The sequence below is a fragment of the Eretmochelys imbricata genome, chromosome 4 (assembly GCF_965152235.1).
Source record: "Eretmochelys imbricata isolate rEreImb1 chromosome 4, rEreImb1.hap1, whole genome shotgun sequence".
Classification (NCBI taxonomy): domain Eukaryota; kingdom Metazoa; phylum Chordata; order Testudines; family Cheloniidae; genus Eretmochelys; species Eretmochelys imbricata.
In genome coordinates this window covers 73718069-73741317 of record NC_135575.1, presented here as the reverse complement: position 1 = coordinate 73741317, position 23249 = coordinate 73718069, and positions in this window count along the sequence as shown.

Here is a 23249-nt window from a genome sequence, read left to right as displayed (position 1 = left end):
TTGAAAGCAGCGATCATATCTCTGATGAGACATCTGACGCAGTAGACAGGCTGGCATTCTTTTATTCAATCACTGAGGGCTTCAACAAATTATATCTGAAGCTCATGATTTAAAAGGTACTTTTGTCTAAATATAGTCACTTTCTGTAGTGATAACTGAAATGTAATAAACACAATGTCATCAGACTACAAAGAAGGAGGTGAAGCGTACTCTGTGGGAAAAGGAAATGTATTCATCTCTGAATGTTGCTTAGCTACAAAGCTTGGCTAAGACACAAGAAAGGCCCCTTTAGAAACAATTAGTTATTGTCATATCAGAAACACATTACAAGACAATATGAAAGGCCACAAAACCACAGTACAGCTACAGCAACCCAGCAGTCATTATCTTCACTGCAGAGGATGTGAGGGAGATTTCCACACCTAAGCCATTCATTTTAGGTAACAAATCTGAGAAACAGTCCCAGATTGAGATTTCAGTGGAGGAGGCTTTTGAACAAACTGAGAAATTAAACATTAATAAGTCACCAGGACAAGATGGTATTCACCCAAGAGTTCTGAAAGAACTCACATATGAAATTGCAGAACTACTCACTGTGGTATCCTATCACTTAAATCAGACTTAGCTACCCTTCCATTATCTGGTACAAACATAATGCTGATTTTTAATAAAGGCTCCAGAGGTGATCTTGGCAATTACAGGCCTGTAAACCTAACTTCAGTACCATGCAAATTGTTTAAACTATAGTAAAGAACAAAATTATCAGACACATATATAAACACAATGTGTTGGGGAAGAATCAGCACAGCTTTTGTAAAGGAAAATCATGCCTCCCCAATCTATTAGAATTCTTTGAGGGTGTCAACAAACATGTGGACAAGGGTGATCCCGTGGATATAGTGTACTTGGACTTACAGAAAGTTTTTGACAAGGTCTCACATCAAAGGCTCTTAAGCACACTAAGCAGTTATGGTTTAAGAGGGAAGGTCCTCTCTTGGATCAGTAGCTGGTTAAAATATAGGAAACAAAGGGTGGAAGTAACTGGTCCGTTTTCAAAGGAGAGAAAGGTACTATACTGGGACCAGTGCTGTTCAACATATTCATAAATTATCTGGAAAAGGGGGTACAGAGTAAGGTGGAAAATTTGCAGATGACACAAAATTATTCAAGATAGTTAAGTCCAAAGATGATGGCAAAGAGTTAAAAAGGGATCTCCCAAAACTGGGTGATGGGATAACAAAATGGCAGATGAGATTCACTGTTGATGAGTGCAAAGTAATGCACATTGAAAATCTTAATCTTAACTATGCATACAAAATGATGGGGTCTAAATTAGCTGTTACCACTGAAGAAAGAGATCTTGGAGTCATCATGGATCGTTCTCTGTCATAAATATAAAGGGAAGGGTAAACCCCTTTAAAATCCCTCCTGGACAGAGGAAAAATCCTCTCACCTGTAAAGGGTTAAGAAGCTAAAGGTAACCTCGCTGGCACCTGACCAAAATGACCAATGAGGAAACAAGATACTTTTAAAAGCTGGGAGGAGGGAGAGAAACAAAGGGTCTGTGTCTGTTGGTATGCTGCTTTGCCGGGGATAGAACAGGAATGGAGTCTTAGAACTTTTAGTAAGTAATCGAGCTAGGTGTGCGTTAGATTATGATTTCTTTAAGTGGCTGAGAAAAGAATTGTGCTGAATAGAATGACTATTTCTGTCTGTGTGTCTTTTTTGTAACTTAAGGTTTTGCCTAGAGGGATTCTCTATGTTTTGAATCTAATTACCCTGTAAGGTATCTACCATCCTGATTTTACAGGGGTGATTCCTTTACTTCTATTTACTTCTATTTCTATTAAAAGTCTTCTTGTAAGAAAACTGAATGCTTTTTCATTGTTCTCAGATCCAAGGGTTTGGGTCTGTAGTCACCTATGCAAATGGGTGAGGATTTTTACCAAACCTTTCCCAGGAAGTGGGGTGTAAGGGTTGGGAGGATTTTGGGGGGAAAGACATGTCCAAACTATGTTTCCCAGTAAATCCAGTTAGAGTTTGGTGGTGGCAGTGGTTATTCCAAGGACAAAGGATAAAATTAATTTGTACCTTGGGGAAGTTTTAACCTAAGCTGGTAAAAGTAAGCTTAGGAGGTTTTCATGCAGGTCCCCACATCTGTACCCTAGAGTTCAGAGTGGGGGAGGAACCTTGACATTCTCAGAAAACATCTTCTCAATATGCAACATTGGACAAAAAAGCTAACAATGTCAGGAACCATTAGGAAAGGGATAGATAAGAAGACAGAAAATATCATAATGCCACTATATAAACCCATGGAATGCCCACAACTTGAATACTGTGTCCAGTTCTGGTGGCCCCATCTCAAAAAAAAGATATATTAGAACTGGAAAAGGTACAGAGAAGGGCAACTAATATGATTGGGGGTATGGAACAGCTTCCATATGAGAAGAGATTAAAAAGACTGGGACTTTTGATCTTAAAAAAAACAGAGGAGGGATAGCTCAGGGGTTTGAGCATTGGCCTGCTTAACCCAGGGTTGTGAGTTCAACCCTTGAGGGGGCCATTTAGGGATCTGGGGCAAAAATTGGTGATTGGTCCTGCTTTGAGCAGGGGGTTGGACTAGATAACCTCCTGTGGTCCCTTCCAACCCTGATATTCTATGATTCTATAAGTGAAGTGGGGATATTATAGAAGTCTATAAAATTATGAATGGTGTCAAGAGAAAGTGTTAGTTACCCTTTTCACATAACACAAGAACTAGGGGTCACCCTATTAAATTAATAGGCTGTGGGTATAAAACTAAAACATAAGAAAGTACTTCTTCGCACAGTCTACCAGGATACTGGGCTATATGGACCATTGGTCTGGTCCAGTATGGCCATTTTAATGTTGTACGTAAGAGTTAATGCTGTTTGAAACATCATTTTCTGACATCAGCAAAGTTATTGTATTGAGTAGTCTGAACCTCCAAGGGTCTACTCATTTCCTAGATCCACACAGATTTTGGAAATGTAAAGCCCACACTGGATTTCCTATTACTTTTAGATGTTAAGGCCATGCAGAAGATGATCTAGTGTGAGGAATGAGGGCCTCCAGCTGTGCCTGCCCAGTCTTACTCTGCCTATGAGTGCTGCTGGACCACAAAAGAACCACCTGATTGGCTAAAGCATCAGGTATCTTGCTCTTAAGCCCAGCCGCTGCAGAGGATCAGTGGCTACTCAATGCGCGTGTGTGTGGATTCTCTACCTTCCTTGGCTTGCCTCACTTCAAGGCCTGCTCCTGCTTGCTCCAGCCTAGATCCTGCATTGAATCTGACCTTGTTCCAGTCCTGTCCCAGCCTTGCTCCTGCCTTGGAAGCAACCATGCTTCTTCCTTCCCTGACTTTTGCTAATCCAGTTCTGACCTTTGGCTCTCATCCCTGGGACTGACTGTCTCGACCCTTTGCTCTGACCTCCAGACTCTGACTTTGATTTTGACCTCCAGACCTGATCCCTAGTTCTGTCTCTACTTTTACCTTGGGCTCTGACATTCAGACTGACCACTAGGCCTGATTTCTGCTCTGACAACAAGGCTTGACTACCTATGACCCAGTTTCCTTGGAATATCTGGTAATTCACAGAAAACTTGTAAGATATTACAGAACTAAATAATTCAGTTAAAATATCAGTGGAAGAAATATATATTTTATAACTAGGGAAATTTGCAAGAATGTGTCACTTAGGTATTCATCTGTTCTTTAAACTTATGATCTGATGCAGCAGAGCATTTAAGCATGTATTTAACTTTAAACATATAGCAGTTCCATTGATTGATTTCAGTAGGACTGCTCATGTACTTAAAGTTAAGCATGTGTGTATGTGCTTTGCTGAACTGGCTTATCCCTCATCATGTCACGGATCTCTGTTTAGAATCATCACCTTTCCCAACAAGATTGGGGCTGGCGGGGGGGAACAGTTGCACAATAAATATTAAAAGCAGGGACCTGATACAACTTCCATTAATGTCAGTGGAGAAAATGATTTCAATCAAGGCAGGCCCAAAGTAAGGAAGAAACATAGAAAATATGTCAATTAAGTCTACAGGGTCTATAGGTATTAGGGCAAATTCTACTCCACATGGTTATATGGCGTGTAAGTCAGTATAGAACTTAACCTGCTTAATTTAGGGTAATGAAAATTATTCAGACTTGCATGGTATCAGTCTGCTATTGATTTTTGTCATTGCCTTACTATGCCATGTTTTAACATCAATTATATTTTCTGGCAAGATTTTTTCTCTCTCAGCATCTAAATTGTTGCTTCTTGATTAGTCAACAGGAAAAATCAATACTCTATATATTTCACTTTAAAGCTTTAATTCAATTACAATCTGTGAACTAATCAAATGTTGATATAGCTGTGTTAGTAACAGGAAAGCAGTTTTGTAATGCCCCAATCTTTCTTTGTGATTAAAGGTTAAATTTTCAGTTCATGTATCACATGCCTAACTCCATATTGCAATCAAAAAGGAATATCTGCTTTTGACTTTAATTTAATTGAATTAAAAATTGAAAAGACCTAGGTTATTTTATCTATGCTCTAGCACTCATACCCTGCCTCATACCCATAGAAATGTTTCCTACAATGTTCTCAAGTGCTTTTCCTAATCCAATTGTAATATTATTCAGCCAATGGGAAACAATTTGTTTGTCTAAGAGTTTACATTGTCAGAAGGTTCTGTCACCCTCCTTGATGTTTCCTCCTGTCAGATGCTATTAACATAGTCCCTCCCCCTTAGTTGTTGTTGATCTGACTAATACGCCTTTCAGTTAATTATGTTTTATATGTTAATCCGTACTACTTGAATAATATTTTGCTATTCCATGATCTCCCTTTAATCATAACATTTCTGGAATTGAGGTACCTAAATTATAAACACCATTCCAGTGTGTGGACATATCATTTAGCTGCCTCTCATGTATTTTCAGTTAGTGGCACCATTAGTATCCTGGTAATTAAATGTCCACTTCTAGTATAAGCCCCTGTTTCCCTGTCTGAACCCTTCTTCCCCACCAGCTCTTTCACACACACACTTTATCATGTGGCTCATATATTTTGCTCCAAGTTCAAATATGGTCTAAATAATATAGGTGAGGCAGTATCGGTGTTACTTTCACCAAATTTGGCTTATATTCAAATCCTTCTGGTCTACATTTTTACAAATAGATACTCAAGTTACAACCTCAAAACATACATATGTTTGCAGACAGGAAATGCATGCAGAATGTGTATTTAGACACTCAAAATAAAAAGTAGCACTGAAACATGTTGTTGTGTACCATTACTTGTCCTTTAGATTGTATCTGTGTTCAGGAGGTGATTTCTCTCCAGAAAAATGTCTTCATATTTCATTCAATAAATCAGCATTATGTAAGTGCTCATGACAGCACATTGTGCCAAACTTTTCCTACTATCTGGTTACCTCCATAACACAAGGAGGCCAATTCTTTCTTTACCTACTAAACAATCTAATATTTTCTACATGGGAGAGAAGGAAGCATTGCTTATAGAACCCAAGAAGTTAAGCAGATTAATTCAAATTTCTGATTTGTTTATCCTGTGTTCTCCTCATTATATCTCATTTGTAATGACCCTATCTCTTGAGTTATTCCTTCTCTATCCCTCTACGCAACTATATGCTTCTAAACAAATATATTGTTTTAGGAATAACAAAATGTTACTCCTTGGTAAACAAGTCACTAGGTTAAAAATATTTGTAGAATAATAATTACCTCTATACAGCCCCAATTCAGACAAGCAACCCTATTCATCACAGCATTTAAAACACAAGCTTGATCTTAAATGTTGTCCTGAATAGGGCTGGATTTAAACACGTTTAAGTGCTTTCCTGAATTGAGGCCTGAAGTAGGAATAGTCAAAATGAATCTAGTTAAATAACTTGATGGAATCTTCTCCCAAAATTCAACATTTTCTGACATTGGAAAAGAGTTTAGTTAACTTTTTTTTTTCATTTAGGTAGGTATTATGGTTCAGTGAATAGGTCACTGACTAGGGCACTAGGAGAGTTCGGATCTGTTCCCAGCTCTGCCAGTGACTCATTCTGTGGTCTGAGTTGAGAAGTTCTGCATCTAAAGTGAGCCCAATCCTGCCCCTGTTTTTTCTAAAAAAGTCCTATTAAAGTCAGAGGTGCAGAATCAAGCCCAGTATGATGATTTTGTCACACAATATTTCTGTAGATTACAAACCCTTTCGTGTGCATTTTCTAATCATATGATGCGTCTTTGTGTTTGGTTTCTCAGTCATGGTGTTTTTTCTGTTTATTCTATAATTCTGTATCATCAGTATAAGTTACTTGTTTCAACATTTTATAAATCATTTTAGGAGTTTTCACTGAATTGTGTTTCAGTGCAGTTACTCAGTGTACTGCTAACTTGCTGGTGATGATGCCTTTAGGGTTCTTTTGTTGTTTTTGTTTTTTTAAAGTAATACCTATCACTGATCTGTGTGTTTATAACACTCCTAACAAAAAGAGTTCCAGAAAAGATTCACAGAATTTCCTTCCATTACTGATACTAATGATGAGATTGTTCCTGCTATAATTTCTGAGATAGCACAACACTCACCACCTGCCAAGCAGCTTATACAAATTACTACAAACAAATGTTATTTTAACTCTGGGTTTTGGACTCCAACATAGAATTATATTACATATTTTATTAGCTCATTTACCACCTACTATGTTATATTATTAGCTAATTAATTGAACATGGTATGTTTTTAGGTGGCTTTGGTTACTATTTAAAAGTGTGTTTTGTCTGATATCTTGTCTACATTTCTGCGGAAAACATTCAATTGAGATTTTATGGTGGACTCCTATTAAAAACCAAGAATTTTAGGAAACAATAAAATTGGTGGACTCCAATTAAAAAACCAAGAATTTTAGGAAACAATAAAAAAAACAATAAAATGGTTCAGAATCTGCCACCTGTCACATTGAATATCTTATTCTGCAAACAGTCTCACTGATTTCAACAGGACTATTTGCAAATGATGTATTTATTCAACAGCCCTGATCCAAAGCCCACTGACATCAGTGAAAGTGGGTGAAAGCTTGACTCCATTTAAGTCAAGGGTGAAACTCCTGTTAAAACAACTGGAGCCAGGATTTCACCACACATCAGTACCGGAGGCAGTATCTGACCCTCAGTAAGCCCCACTGGGCTGTTTTTCAGTGGGACTTGTACTCCTAAATCCCATAGCCATATTTGAAAATCTCCCCCCGTATCTATAAAGGAAACAGTACCTAACCCTTAATATACTGACACTACTGAGCACCTCTGTTACAAACCTTCATGTCACTGTATACTTGCACTCAGCTAACTAGATTAAAGTTTTCAGGAGTAATCAATATTTATGCCAGGTTTCAGAGTAACAGCCGTGTTAGTCTGTATTCGCAAAAAGAAAAGGAGTACTTGTGGCACCTTAGAGACTAACCAATTTATTTGAGCATAAGCTTTCGTGAGCTACAGCTCACTTCATCGGATGCATGAAGTGAGCTGTAGCTCACGAAAGCTTATGCTCAAATAAATTGGTTAGTCTCTAAGGTGCCACAAGTACTCCTTTTCTTTTTGCAAATACAGACTAACACGGCTGTTACTCTGAAACTCTCCTTACAATGTGTATGATAATCAAGTTGGGCCATTTCCAGCACAAATCCAGGTTTTCTCACCCTCCACCCCCCCACACACAAACTCACTCTCCTGCTGGTAATAGCCCATCCAAAGTGACCACTCTCTTTACAATGTGTATGATAATCAAGGTGGGCCATTTCCAGCACAAATCCAGGTTTTCTCACCCCCCCCTTTCAAAAAACCACACACACAAACTCACTCTCCTGCTGGTAATAGCTTATCCAAAGTGATCACTCTCCTTACAATGTGTATGAAAATCAAGGTGGGCCATTTCCAGCACAAATCCAGGTTTTCTCACCCCACCCCCCACAAACACACACATAAAAACTCACTCTCCTGCTGGTAATAGCCCATCCAAAGTGACCACTCTCTTTACAATGTGTATGATAATCAAGGTGGGCCATTTCCAGCACAAATACAGGTTTTCTCACCCCCCCTCCCAAAACACACAAACACAAACTCACCCTCCTGCTGGTAATAGCTTATTCAAAGTGACCACTCTCCCTACAATGTACATGATAATCAAGGTGGGCCATTTCTAGCACAAATCCAGGTTTTCTCACCCCCCCATCCCCCCCCCCCACACAAACTCACTCTCCTGCTGGCAATAGCTCATCCAAACTGACCACTCTCCTTACATGGCTTAATGCATAGAGATTTGGGGGACTGTCTTTTATGATACTTTGTACTTTTTTAATAATCCATGAGCTCATACTACTAGAGGGCTTTATATATTTTAATGTTACAAGAAAATATTTTGTAGTATAATATTTTACCATATTTTAAACAACTGTTAATGTAATTCTATAGTGCCTTTTTATGGAAGACTACAAACACATTTTTACTATTAAAAATCATGGGTAAAATCCAGGGCCCATTGAAGTCAATGGGTTCAGGATTTCAGCCCATGTGTATAACATCGTACGTCGGTGGAGTGCCATATAAAATTTAAGACATATTGTTTGCCTTGAAGAGCTTACTATCTAAGAATGAGAAGACAAAGAAACAAAGCAAGACATGGGACAGCTATTCAGGGAAGGGAAAGTGAGCAAAGATTATGGAAAGCGATGAAGGAAAGAAAATCATGGAAGAAGACTGTTATAAGGAGGGACTTAAAAGAGAAAAATCTGGGGGCTTGGCAGAGAGGAAGTGAAACACCGTTCCACTATAGGAGGCTGCATGGTAAAAGTTGTGAAGAGAATACTGAGATAAAGGTATACAGGTAGGAGGGGGATAGGCTAAAGATCATGAAAGAAGCAGGATGGGGAAGAGCGGAGGCTTGTGAAATGCTGAATATCAAGTGGTGGCCATAGTGAGAGGGTTCAGTGACGGACAAAATGGAAAGTAAGGGAATTTGGGTAGTTTGGGAGTTAAGCAAGGCTGTTAAGACAGGAAATGAGAGGAAGACAACAAATCAGATGGGTCAGCAATTTGGAAATTGAAGTGGCCTTTGATGAGGGAAGAGGGTTGAGGTAATAACAAGTAAGTGACCAAGCATCAAAGTCAGAGCAGGGACCGTGGAGAGAAAAAAACAGATGACAAGGACTTCAAAAGAGAGGTAAGAGAAAAAAGTATGGGCTGACAGCAACAAGTCTAAAGAAGGCCCTGTAGCTATTGGACTTTTAACCACAAATACCATGTCACCCTGAGGCTCAGAAAAAGTCTACATAGTACATTAATAAAAATGATCGCTCTCACTATGTTTGATGGAGCTGCCCCAATATTGGTGTTGGTAGAAAAGTTAGGAAAAACAGTCTGGTGTCATATGTCCATAAGTTTTGTATCTCTGTTCATCACCACAGCAGTTGATCTTTTATAACATTTGATAATAAAAAAACCTGCACACATCTTATAAAAGATTTCCCTCCTTTTCTGAGGGGTCACTCAATCAGGTCATCTCCTGTACTGCTTCATTCATGTAATTTTGCCATCTGACTACCTGGTCTTCAGTGTACTCTTCTCACCATCATGTTAAAATCGATGTGTTGTGTTTGATATGGCTTTTGGACAAAGGATTCTGCAGTGTCCACTGCTTTTCCTTCAGTAAAACCCTTCCTATGGTGGGGGCAGGAAGAAGAAAAGCAAAACAAGAAAAAAAAAGCAACACAAACAAACAAAACACAAAGACAAGCAACATAAGCAAACAAAAACACCCTCAAAAGAGAATTTTTCCTGATGTTTTAAGTTTTCCTCTTGTTTGTGGAGATTTGTTTTATGGCTAACTACTTCCCAGGTGTGATGGATCAGGGAGCTCAAGATGCCCACTTCTGAGCAGGAAAAATTATGGATGGGTAAGTACATTTAACTATTTCAGGTTCTAGAAAGCTGTCCATGGGGTAGGTGTTTCGGGAATTATTGAGAGGTGGTTGATAAACAGAATGATATCCACAATATGGTACAAAAGCCTTATCAAAACATCCTGAGAGTTTGTGTGAAAGTAGAAGGGGGCGGGAGGCTAAGCTGAGCTAAGCTGAAGAATCCAGCTCATTCTCTGTTAGTTTTGTTAGATCGGTGAGTCTAAGAAGAATAAAATGCAGAAAAATTATACACGCGTGCCCATGTACATACTTTGTCATTAGATGAGACTCCTTGCCTCCTCAATAGCCTTTCTGGTCCCTAGCCTCCCCAAATCTGTCTACCCTAAGTTCTTAACTAACAGACCTGGCCTTTTCCTTCAGGTTCATCACCCCCAAAGGAGTGAAACCTTCCTGCACTTATCTGTTCACTTTTGTGCACACACTCCATGCAGTCTGAACAAAAGCAACCTTCTTGGAGTAAAAATAAATGGTTTATTATAGAAAAGATCAGATTCGAAGAGGAAATAGTAAGGAAAAGCAAAGCCATACTAGTTACACAGAAAATAAACAAAGATACAGCTTTACACTTTACACTTCTATACTGGCTAAATTCCCATTTCTAATATGTTACCAATTGCCTCTAAACATTTTCCCAGCCACCCCTATCAAAGAAGAGATCCAGTGTTCCAGAGATAGCACCCGGCCTAGATTTTGGCCCTCAGTTTATGGATGTCCTTCACTTCATACCCCTTATCTTTTAAAGGTTTACAGGGTTTTAATCCTTTCTCTAAGGCTATGTCTGCACTATGGACCTTACAGCGGCACAGCTGTGCTGCTGTAAGGTCTCTCATGTAGCCACTCTTTGGAAGCAGGAGAGAGCTTTTCCTGCCAACATAATTAAACTACCCCCAGTGAGCAGTGTTAGCTAAATGGGCAGGAGAGGCTCTCCTGCAGACATAGTGCTGTCCACACCAGCACTTTTGCCGATGAAGGGGAGTGTTTTTTTTTCACACCCCTGGCCAACAAAAGAGGCAGTGTAGACAAAGCCTCAGACTATGCTCATTTATGATGAGGGAAAGTATCTCCTCTAAGCTCTGATCTATATTACACAGTTCAGCTGACATAAGGCAGCTAGGGCTGCTTCTGGGACTCCGCTACAAGCTGGGCTGTCATCCGGGCTCCCCACTCCCTACTGGGAGCTCTGCTGCCCCACCGGGTCCTGGCTCCCCACTCCTATCAGAGAGCCTGGCTCCCCCGCAGGCTCTCAGTTCCCCACCAGGAGCATGGCAGCTGACCAGACTCCAGGCATGGATCTCCCCATCAGAGTCCAGAGGCTCCAGGCACTTTCCCCCACCTGCTTCCCAGGTGGGGTAGGGAGAGGCGAGAAGCCTGGGGGGCAGCTGGGCTTCCAGCGAGGAGCTGCGCAGAGCTGAGACCCTGGGCTCTAAGCCCCACACACTGCCCCTCTTCAAATCTGTGGAAGCACTCCTGGTAAGGACACGTACCTTTGACAGAAGGAGGGCAGTGTGGACATCAGCCACTGTGGTGGCTGTAAATCAACCTAATCTAGATTGATTTAAGATTGTAGTGTAGACATGCCCTCAGTTTTCTAAGAGTAGAGTTTTCTTTTCAGTTTCTAGTTGTTTCAATCTTTTCCCATTAACACTTATGTTCCACCATTGAAGATAGTTTTGTGTAAACAACTGGCTTGGAATGGGCCCCTCCCTGCTGTGAGGTGTAGCTGAAATTGTATTATCAGTCATGAGCATATTATTCTATAGACACAGACTCATAACCATAGTCTATACACATCTCACACTCTAAGATTCTGGACTAGGTGGTCAAGCTTTCATAAAAGACCTTACTTGGCATATTTTATATACAATAACATTATATACAACCTCTTGATTCAATTGCTTATTCTTTGGGGCTCAGACTCCCTGTTCTCCCCTTGGGGTGTCTGGACCCTGATTGTCACAGTGGGAGATCCCTTTAAGGATCTACACAGAGCAGGGACTTGAACATGAGTCTCCACATCCCAGGTGAGTATCTTAACCAGGCTATTGGCACTTCTGGGATGGATGATCTCTCTTTCTCTCTTTAGTTTGACCAACATTTCCATCCTGGCTTTGCAAAACCTTCCCAAATAAAGATTTGTCAAAGCTGACCCTTTCCGTTGAAAATACTTGGTTTCAACAAATTTGTATTTTCTGACTAAAAAAAACCATTTTATTAAAAATATCTGACCAGCTCAATTAATGACATAAATAATATGAACCTTTGCAAAATGGCTTTAGTTCTTCATATATGAGGGCAAGGTAGTAAGCCTATTATGCAGAGATGGTTGAGAAAAGAAAATGTTGTGGCCAAAAGAGCTAATGTGATCCCAGGGAATCTGAAATAGGAGAACAAAGGTTATTTTACCTGTGAATTTGACATTGATGTGACTGCTGCTGGAATCCTGGGTCCAGTTCTGGGGCCCACAATTCAAGAAGCATGTTGGTAAACTGGAGAGAGTTCAGAGAAGAACCACAAGAATAAAGAATTTGAAAATATACCTTATAGTGATAGACTTGAGGAGCTCAATCTATTTATCTGCACAAAGAGAAGGTTAAGGGGTGACTTGATTACAATCTGTATTAACCGACACTGGGAACAAATATTTAATAATGGACTCTTCGGTCTAGCAGAGAAAGGTATAACATCATCTATTAGCTGGAAGAAGCAGCAGCTAGACAAACACAGACTGGAAATAAGGCTTTTTTTTTTTAAACAGTGAGAGTAATTAATCATTGGAAAAATTACCAAGGATTGTGGTGGATTCTCCATCATTCATAATTTTTAAATCCAGATTCGATGTCTTAATAAAAGATCTGCTCTAGGAATTATTTTGGGGAAGTTCTATGGCATGTGCTATACAGGATGTCAGACTAGATAATGACAATTGTCCCTTAGAACCTATGAATCTCGGAAAATGGATGTAAGAAAATTCAAAGCTTCCCCTCTTATTTTTAATTATTTTTTAAAAGACAATACAAGCTTTAATTTAGAAAGGAATCCAAAATCTGGACAGGTTTTTTTTGTGTATATGTAATACACACCCCTGCTAGTTATAAGGTACCACTAGTTGTCCATAGCTTTAGTTTCCTTTAGTTAAACAGAATTAAAGAACTTGAAACATCTCCTCATTCAGATTATCTAAAATAAATAAAAGTTAAAGGGGCTGCACTGTCAGGTTACTGATGCTGGAAAGAGGCAGACAGGCAGTTCAGCGGCAAAGAGAAAGCAATAATTCACTCTTCAGTGTTCCCTGGAAGAAATTGCACTTAGCTGTGCTTCCCTGGTGTCTCAGCTACTTTCCCAGTTGAGTTTTCTAAGAGAAAAAGCTGAATTTAGAAATCTTGAATGCCATGAACAGTATTTATAGCTCAGTACAGTGTCATGGTTACAGGGCTAGCTGCACCTCTGTCATCATTATAGTCTCACAGAGTGTACCCCCTCAGCTGCCAGGTCTTCTACCTTTGCCTCTCTTGGGGTGCAATTCCGCAACTCTCGCACTCTGTCATGGGATACAGTGTCATGTGTATCATCTGTGCTTGTCCAGCAAGACAAACTGCATTTGAGCACCTGCAGTTCTTCCCTTTAGGAGCTGGTACAGTGGTAAGCAGTGACAGAACAGCTTTATTAACACATTATTGTTTGTTTTGCAGGAGGAACAAAGCAGTTAGAGGGAAAAAAGGATTTTAAAGCTACAAACTGTCTACACACATAAATCTCTTATCTAGTCTGAATATGGCCTGATGGTAGCCTAGGCAGGCTTAACTTCTTCAGGTAGCCCCAGTAGGTGTCTGTGTCTCACCCAAACTACTCCCCTCTCTTGAAAGAGCATTTCTTTATAAACTGACCTCCTATGTTCCCAGGCCTTTTCGTGTCCTAGCATTGTCTCTTAACAATTCTTAAGAGTCTGCTGAACAGTAGTTTATCTTGAGCCATTGTTTTTCTTTCCTGCTTGATTTTCTCAACTGCCCCCATTAAACTAAACCACTGTATTCATACAGTAAATGTCCTAATGATCAGGCCAACGTACTGCATTCATCAGTTACAGAGCAGCTCCAAATCCAAATCATTCATAGATTACAGAGCAGCTATCTATGAAGTCTAAACACAATGGTGTCTGATTACCCAAGGTGTCATGGCTCCCTCTCTCCTCCACATTTGACCAGCAGAGCTGGCCAGGTAGATTAAAACGGATCCCGCATTCTCCAAGATAGTGCACGCAGAGACCAGTTTCTGCTCCCAGGATTCCTTTGAAGTGTTTCCCCTGTTGAGACACAGAAAATTCCAGAGTTCCACTGAAGGAGTGAAACAGAGCAGCATCAGTTTTTGCTGTATTCAATGGTTTGACTATCAAATGAACAAGTAAACTAATCAACAGATTTACAGCAGCATATTCATGAAGTTAAAAATGCATAAAATAAAACCTTTCTTGACATTTCATCCAAGCAAATGGAGATGTGCAATTATCAAGTCGACATTTTTAAAAGTGCTTGTAAACGTGTTCCAAAACCAGACCTCCCATTCCTTCTAACAAATTTAAATGAATAGAAGCATCCAATTCAATCTCCTCAAAGGTACTAAATTAAGGAACTTCCTCCCTCCCACCACCCCGCTACTAATAAACCTTGAAGTGTGGTTCTAGCAACATAAAATCAGAGTAAAATATAATGTGTTGTATTGACCAAAAACAAAGAGAAAAAAAGCATTTGATTGAGTTCATTATGATTACTTCCTACTCCTTTCACATATGTAATATCCTTTTCAGCGGAAATGTCAATTCCATAATTTTTTTAAAGATGTGCTCATTCTTCTCTAAAAGAAAAATATAGCAGCTGATATTTGTCTCTGAAGAAATGACACCACCAATTCCAATTTAGTGTCCTCGGGAAAAAAAGAAAATATTTAAAATACTGCCCTGTAAATTGTTCTCCTTGAAAATGTAATACCACTACAGTACTTGAAAGCAACAAAAGTCACCACATTGACATTGTTGTAAAACTTAAATGTTGAAAAGAATTCCTAGATGTTGATTTAATGTTATATTTTTAAAATAAAAGATATATTACTACATATCACATACAAGGTGGTAATCTCCATATCATAAATTGCAAAGCAACGTGCTCATGTGATAAACTGCATTTATTGTTCATCTTTAACTGCCTCACCTGCACTCTGCCCACTATTCCATCTCCTATAGGCTGATCATAATATGTCAAACCTGACACCCTTTACAGAATTAATTTTTAAAAATGCCAAAAATAGGTTTCTGGGCTTTTAAATAATTTTAGTTCTTCAACCCACTTCTGGCACTGTAAAAATTAATAAAAAATGGATTAACTTTTAAAAGCCTTGAGATGCCATAAGAATATTTAGAGTCAATGAAAGTTCAACATAATGTACATTAATTGTCAGTAAACAGAACTACATTTGAAGGACACTCTGATACCTGTAGGAAGTGGACCAAAAAGTCTTTAAAAATTTTGCATATTAAAAAAACTTGTTTCACCATGCTGCACACGTGTTCACAAAAGATTCATCTCCCATCACCCCATCATGTTTTTGTTGCCTCCAAGTCATATCTAAATAAGACTGTAAGGCATTTAAGGCAGAGACTTTCTCTTCTTACATGTACTGCAGCATCCTCTGTACCCTTTTAGGTGCTAAGCCTTAATTAATAATAATAATAGTACCAAAGGCTGAAACATGATTTCTTAAGTAAGACCTCACCGTTGAATCCTTAAATACAAAGTGATAACTAGGCTACCAAAAATAGAGGTCCACAATGTACAGTGATAATTCAAAGAGACCATATGTAACAGCGTTTAAGAGCATTTGAAATGCAGTTTAAAACAAGAGAAGAATTGTAATGAAATAGCAATAACAATAATCTAAAAGAAATACAAGCAAAGCCTCCCATTTCCCAAAAAACATAAGTCAGTATCACTTAGTGTCAGTCTTTAATTTGTTGAACAGTGGAGAGTTTGGAATGAAACAGTTGATCAACCTGTAGTTGTCAAATTTACAGTACCAGAATGCTAACTTAAGTGTGGGAAAAGAACCCAGAAAAGCAACAGGAGTCATAATTTCTTATAGAAAGTTACACAGTACAGCATCTCAACTGTGCAAGCATTAGGGCAGCATTACAATAATGCATGGTGACGGATAATTGACAAAGGGAGTTGCATGCATGCATCTAATGGCAGAATTTGGCTGTACACCTCTATTGTATATTTGATTTTGTTTATTCTCTTTTTCCAGATGTACAAATATAGTTTACAAGCAACTAAAGGTATATTTTTTCATCCTTCTCCTGACACTATTGGCACACAGGTTGGAAATTAATTTCTTCCATCCCTTTCTGGCATTAGCTGTTGCTTCCATCTGCTTTATAATGTTGATCGACTGTTCTGCCTTCCCCACTAAGGTTCGTCTTCAGGTTTCTCTTGGGTGCTCCATTTTTATAACAAATAACGACAACAAAAAATCCCATGCACTTACACGCAGAGAGAAAATGGTCACCATAACAGATTATTTTTTCAGCAGACATCACAGATGGTAAGTAAGACACCATCCTTATTTCCTGTTCTAATTATATGGAGCTGATGTATGGCAACTTTGTTCATTATTATTATAGTAATGACCAGTGTGTACATCATATTCTCGAAAATATTTACATGATACTTGGTGTGTGAGACAGAATTCATTTTAGGTTTAACAGTTCGATTATTCCTCAGTCCTGCCTTCATCATTAAATTAAATAGATAAAAAAATGTTGGCCTTCTTTCCCAGGAGAAATATATAAAATATCCCAGTCATTCAGCCAATCTAATTATTTGGTGAAGTGATTGAAATACTATGCTCCCCTCCTCAGAAGTAAAGAAGGAAAAATTAACAAATTAGTAAATAATGCCTGACATATACTGGGTGCAGTAGGAGCTGGCAGGAATTTAGGGAGTGGCTGGCCAGGGAGGAGGAGAAAAATCCCAAAATCAGGCAGAAGTCTTGGCAGGTCTGCCACACATGCAAGAATGATAATAAAGGGTGACAATGCTAAAGGTGGTATATAAGTGGTGTAGAGAACAACAACATACCCTCTATGCCTGTGAACATCAGAATAGTCCCATAGTAGGAGGCACCCACTCAACTCTCCTCTATTATCGTTATCTGAAAATGTGCTAATTTTTCAAAGAATAGCCTAGTATGAAAAATTGCCATAAAATCTCCACAGCAACTAAGTTCCAAATAAATCTGTTTAACCAATTTGGGCCTTTTAAAGCCTTTTAAAAATCCATTATGACTACCTGACGCAAACACCTGCTGACTAATTACAGCAGCATACATTACAGACAGTGCTTTAGTAACTGGAACAAATCAGGGAAATAATTGTCCTACTGCATAAAACATCAAGTAAAGAGTTCTTCCTCCCTCTCCTTGCACAATGTGCCAAAAAATATAATGCACCTTTATTTTTGTTGTTAGTGTAGTTGCTTGATCATGTGTTTCTTTTCTATGAGCTGGTAATGTAGCCTTCAGCGGCATGTGTAATAAGAAACCTGGCATCCTAAAAAAGAGCTGGGTAAGAGTCAGCATAGATAGATCAAGATAAAGCAGCCTAATATACTATTAACTTCTTAAATATTTCCTTACATGATTTCTGTATTTGGTAGGTATCAGTATAGGTTAGTTGATAAATAATAATACTTGGATCTCAAGACACTTTAAATGTGCTAAAGCACAGATGGCAAAAGCTACACACCTCTTTAACCTCCCTGAGTCCAAGTTCATTGTTGGTAATTCCAGTCTGCCTGCCTAATAAAGCTCCCTATAGTTTGTCAGAACACAGTAGCTGTGTTTCACACCATCACCAGCAGAATTTCAGAGGGAGATTCACTGATTTTTTGCACAGAATTTATAGCTTATAAATCAGCTTGTAAAGTGCTTTGAGGGTCTTTCTGAATGAAAGAAGCTATAGGAATAAAAATTATTGCTCCCTCAAACTGTATGAGACTACCCAGGTGAGCCTTACCCAGAGCCTGATTGTATGAGATCCCAGAGTTGAGGATGATCAGCATTTTGCAGGAGGCAGCCAGCATCCCAGAGGATCTGAAGGTTAGAGAATTCAAAATATAAGGGGTGAGATGTGGAAACACTGAATTATAAGGACATAAAGCCCCAGAAAATAGTAGCAGGGGAAGGAGTGCAGCACACAGTCAAAGGAGCATGTGATTTAATGTGTTAATGTGAGTGAGGTTTCCTCAAAGGGATAATGCAGAGCTACTTAGAAATATAATGAATGAATGTTCCCTATGACTATAAAAAAATAAAGCTGAATAAGTCTTAACAAATAGTTCCTTTGAGAAAATTGGAAGATAAAAAAAAACTACAGATGATTGAGATGATACAAAGTTGCTGTGTATACAGTACATACATGTCTTGTACAATTAATTTTAAAAGTGTTGTATGACTATCTTTGAATGTGCCTTATTTTCAAAAAAATGTTCCTTGTTGTCACATTGTGCTATGGATTATTTTGTTTCTGTCTCTTCTTGAATCTTTTCAAATAAGAGGGGGGGAAAGATATTTTTTCTCCCTTCCCCCTTTTGGTTTGAAAGTTTTAAGTTTAAATATGAAAGCATTTGTAACATGGGGTTCCATTCCTTGATTGTAAACTGCAAGGCGATCGCAATGGCTGTGAAGTTAAATAGGATTTACACTTCTTGCCTTTTAGGTACTCGCCATAGAGCACACAGTGTTATTTATCTTGCTTACTCTAGCTGTTCATGATGAATTATTAAAATGTGCTTGAAAGCATGTAGCCATTTGGAAGCAGCGTCTTATTGAGGAGCAGAACAGTAAAAGCACTGAGACAAAACAAGTGACCCTGCCACACTAACCACTGCTAATATTTCACACAAGAAAAGGCACATTTGGCCAAATTCTCCTCTCATCAACCCCAGTGCAACCTCACTGACTTCAGTGAATACACTGGGCTCAATTCATCACCTGGGTAAAAAATGCTATAATTTATCCAAAGGCGAAGGCAAAATGAGCCATGGAAGTGTAATTTGCATTGCTAATATAACTGAAGTTGGGTTTTGAGTGGACTAGAATGATGGGGAAGTGCAGCCAGGATAAAGGTATTGATGTATGCAAATGGTAATATATTTGGGGGTTTTTTTGAGTTTGTATAATAAACATGGGGTGAGAGACAATGACTTAGCTCTGGCTTCTAAGCCAGCAGGAAAAAAATTAAAGGGAGTGTCCGTAGCACCATCTGTAATAAAGCTTTGCTGAAACTTCCCATTCTGAGACTGTTTTGAGTTGCTTATAACTTTGCCAAACGCTGATCATTCAGACTGAAATTTTCCATGCCAGGTGTCTGGCTCACGCGTCTTGTTTCTGAGAAGTTTCAGCAAACATGGCTCAATCATTTCTAAGAACAAAATTGGGGGAGGGAATGTTTTGCTTATGTTAAAAAAAATTCTTGCAACTGCTTCAGTGAGAAACTCTAACATTGCTATGCTTTGGAGCAAGAACTTGAAATTGGTAGGCAGTGGCTTGATCTGAGGGATGTATGTGCTTTTTGCTGCCTATGTGAAAATGTGCCCAAATTTTGGTCTAACTGAAAGCCCATGAAAATCTCAGTTTGCATATCGTGCATAGAGGCTTGTTTGACTTTGGTGGGTACATTCTCCAAAGATTCTGTGTATCCTGAGCATGCTTTGTGCCCTCACAGCTTCTATATGCTGATTGTGTATACTCTAGCATCACAGATCGACTCAGTATGCCCCATCTCAGGGCTTCACAGATGAGCAGAATTTACCCTGAAGATGCTCTACTGGGCTGTGAAGGCCACTGAAGCAGTGGTTGCTGGAACTAAGTGCAAAGATACGGTCTTTTATCGTGGTCTCAAATTCACAGCTGGCATTCAGGCTGGATGCAGAAGCAGAAAATTCAGATAGGTAATGTGTGTATATGGAGGATAATAACCTACTACTGTTTATCAGTTTTTCTGTTAGATTAAGTGGCAAAGGTTTGCAGTATGGTTCTGAAGCTTCTAGACCTACTGATGAACGAAGTGTGGAACAGTATGTGTAAACAATGAATTTTTTTTTCAGTTTGCTTTTTTAATACAGAGGTTTTTTGTATGTAAGTTCTTATAATAAGAGAATGTGTACAGGTTACAAAGACGAGTACTCAAAGGGAAGGGAATGCCAGAATTAAAGTTGCACATGCAAACCTAATCCTGGCCCATTATGTACATGCATTATGATACAATCTTAAATTACATATTCACATACTGGGGTGGGGGTTCCCCACCCACAGGACTCCAGCCTCATTCAATGCACAGGTTGGACAGTGCTCAGGGGATGAATCAGAGTTGTATAGTGAATCAGGCTGTGGTCTGTAGGACCCCTGCCTTATTTGCTGCAAACACTGGAAGGTGTGAAGTGAACAAGGCACAGGAATGCAGGAAGAGATGGGACAGACTCATGGTTAGTTGGCTGAATGCCACCATGGAGAACTGGATTCTATCCCTACCTCTGCTCCTACAGAGTTCCTGGGCAATGCTGGGCAAATCACTTAAACCAAACTTTTCATAGGTGGTCACTATTTCTGTGTTCTCTATTTTCTAAGTGCCCAACTTGAGATGCTGGAGTTGTATTTGCATAAGTGCTGAGCACTCACAGCTACAACCAGAATCAATGGGAGCTTTGGTTATCCATTTCCCATATTAAAAATGGGGATAATACCACCCCCCTCATCTCAGAGGCATTGGGAAGATTAATGAATTTAATGTTTGTCAAGCACGCAAATACTATAGTGATGAGTGTGCCATAGAGAAGATTATTGAGCAAATTAAACTTCTGTCTTCGGAGCAGGGTTTGGATAGTGTGCAGTATGGCAGGCCTGGGGCCAAATAGCCAATGATGAGGATAAAAATATAGAACAAACTACTCGTTCAGGGAACATGTCCAATCTGTCATTGAATGAGGCAGGAGGCCTGGGGGTGAGGAGTAGAATACTATGTGATCGTGTAATTAACTGTAAAAATGGTGTCATAATTAACACTAACAAGTGCAACCTTAATTCTGCCATTTCCAAACTTCTGGGTGCTTGACTTTGCAGCCTTTGTGTTCTTTTTATGTCAGGGTTTTTGGATGTAAAATAACTATTAGACTCACTGAAAGTAGTGGTTAAAGAAGCTTGCAGTGCAAACCTAAAAATACAATAATTGAACAGGGCATATTGCCCTCTTATACTTAATAGACTCATTCCTGCTGTCCTCGATTCAATGAGCGTCAGCATAAAACAGGTCTAGTTTCTCACCAGAAATAATAGGGTGGTGCACACAGCTGCTGACTGAAGTTTGTCATGGAAAAAAAAAGATACTTCCTTAATTAGCACATGATTTAAAATCTTATATTCAAGGCCAATTTTACCCTTTTAATTTTTAAGTTCTTATTACATGAGAACTTTGAATTTGCATATATCAAAGCAGTGTCATCGTCAGTTGCTCTTCAAATAGAAATCCAAGAGAACTCAATTAAGTAGTACAGAAGGAAATATGGGTAGCTGTATCTTAAACTAGACAGACACTATAAGGTGATTCCAAAATATCTGTGAATCCTAATATTTTGAAATATAAACCTATGCCACTCAGTGTAGCCATGACAGAGTAGTCAAGACGCCCAAATAGTGCCACCCTTATAATAAATCCTAAATGTGCCTTTGAGAACAGAGCTTAGGCCTGGGATGCAGAGGATCATGTGTTTTGAAGGCTAGGGCTTATAAAAATTAGACACTTTGGATAAAAGGGTTTTTTTCCTTTTTCCTTTTTTAAACCAACACGCATGCTAGACCTTTTGAAAAGCACCAAGAAACTAAACCAAGCCCAGAGGTGCTGGAACTAGGAGTGCTAGGGGGTAAAAATTGTTCCAGCACTCCTCAGCAAGGCTTCTCAGAATGTGAAACTTTTGAACCTGTAACAGTCCCTGAAAATGTCTCTTCTTTTTCCTCATGGTGACTGCAGCTTGTGAGAGCCCATGTAATCTAGGCGGCAATTTTCAGCTTAGTGAATTGAAGCTATATTTCCTATTAGTGCTAAAGGGAAAGTTCGGCACCTAATTCCCCGTGCATTTCACTAAGAGTTTACCACATGCCTATAGATGTTCTGCTGCTTGAGTATATCTAAAAGAGGAAGTCAAAATACCTAAAAATCTAATGAGTTTACAAATGCTACTTGTGTTCAGTGAAGCAGCCTTTTCTTTATATCACCTGTTGATGTGGCACACACAGGTAGTTCATTTGCAATGCAAAAGCAAAGAAAAAAAAGAAACAAAGGGTAAACCCCTTTGAAATCCCTCCTGGCCAGGGGAAAGCTCCTCTCACCTGTAAAGGGTTAAGAAGCTGAAGGTAACCTCGCTGGCACCTGACCAAAATGACCAATGAGGAGACAAGATACTTTCAAAAGCTGGGAGGAGGGAGAGAAACAAAGAGTCTGTGTGTCTGTCTATATTCTGTCTTTGCCGGGGATAGACCAGGAATGGAGTCTTAAAACTTTTAGTAAGTAATCTAGCTAGGTACATGTTAGATTATGATTTCTTTAAAAGGCTGAGAAAAGAACTGTGCTGAATAGAATAACTATTTTTGTCTGTGTATCTTTTTTGTAACTTAAGGTTTTGCCTAGAGGGGTTCTCTATGTTTTTGAATCTAATTACCCTGTAAGATATCTACCATCCTGATTTTACAGGGGGGATTTCTTTATTTCTATTTACTTCTATTTTTATTAAAAGTCTTCTTGTAAGAAAACTGAATGCTTTTTCATTGTTCTCAGATCCAAGGGTTTGGATTGGTGAGGCTTTTTATCCAACATTTCCCAAGAAAGGGGGGGTGCAAGTGTTGGGAGGATTGTTCATTGTTCTTAAGATCCAAGGGTTTGGGTCTGTAGTCACCTAGGCAAATTGGTGAGGCTTTTTACCAAACCTTGTCCAGGAAGTGGGGTGCAAGGTTTTGAGAAGTATTTTGGGGGGAAAGACGCGTCCAAACAGCTCTTCCCCAGTAACCAGTATTAGTTTGGTGGTGGTAGCGGCCAATCCAAGGACAACGGGTGGAATATTTTGTACCTTGGGGAAGTTTTGACCTAAGCTGGTGAAGATAAGCTTAGGAGGTTTTTCATGCAGGTCCCCACATCTGTACCC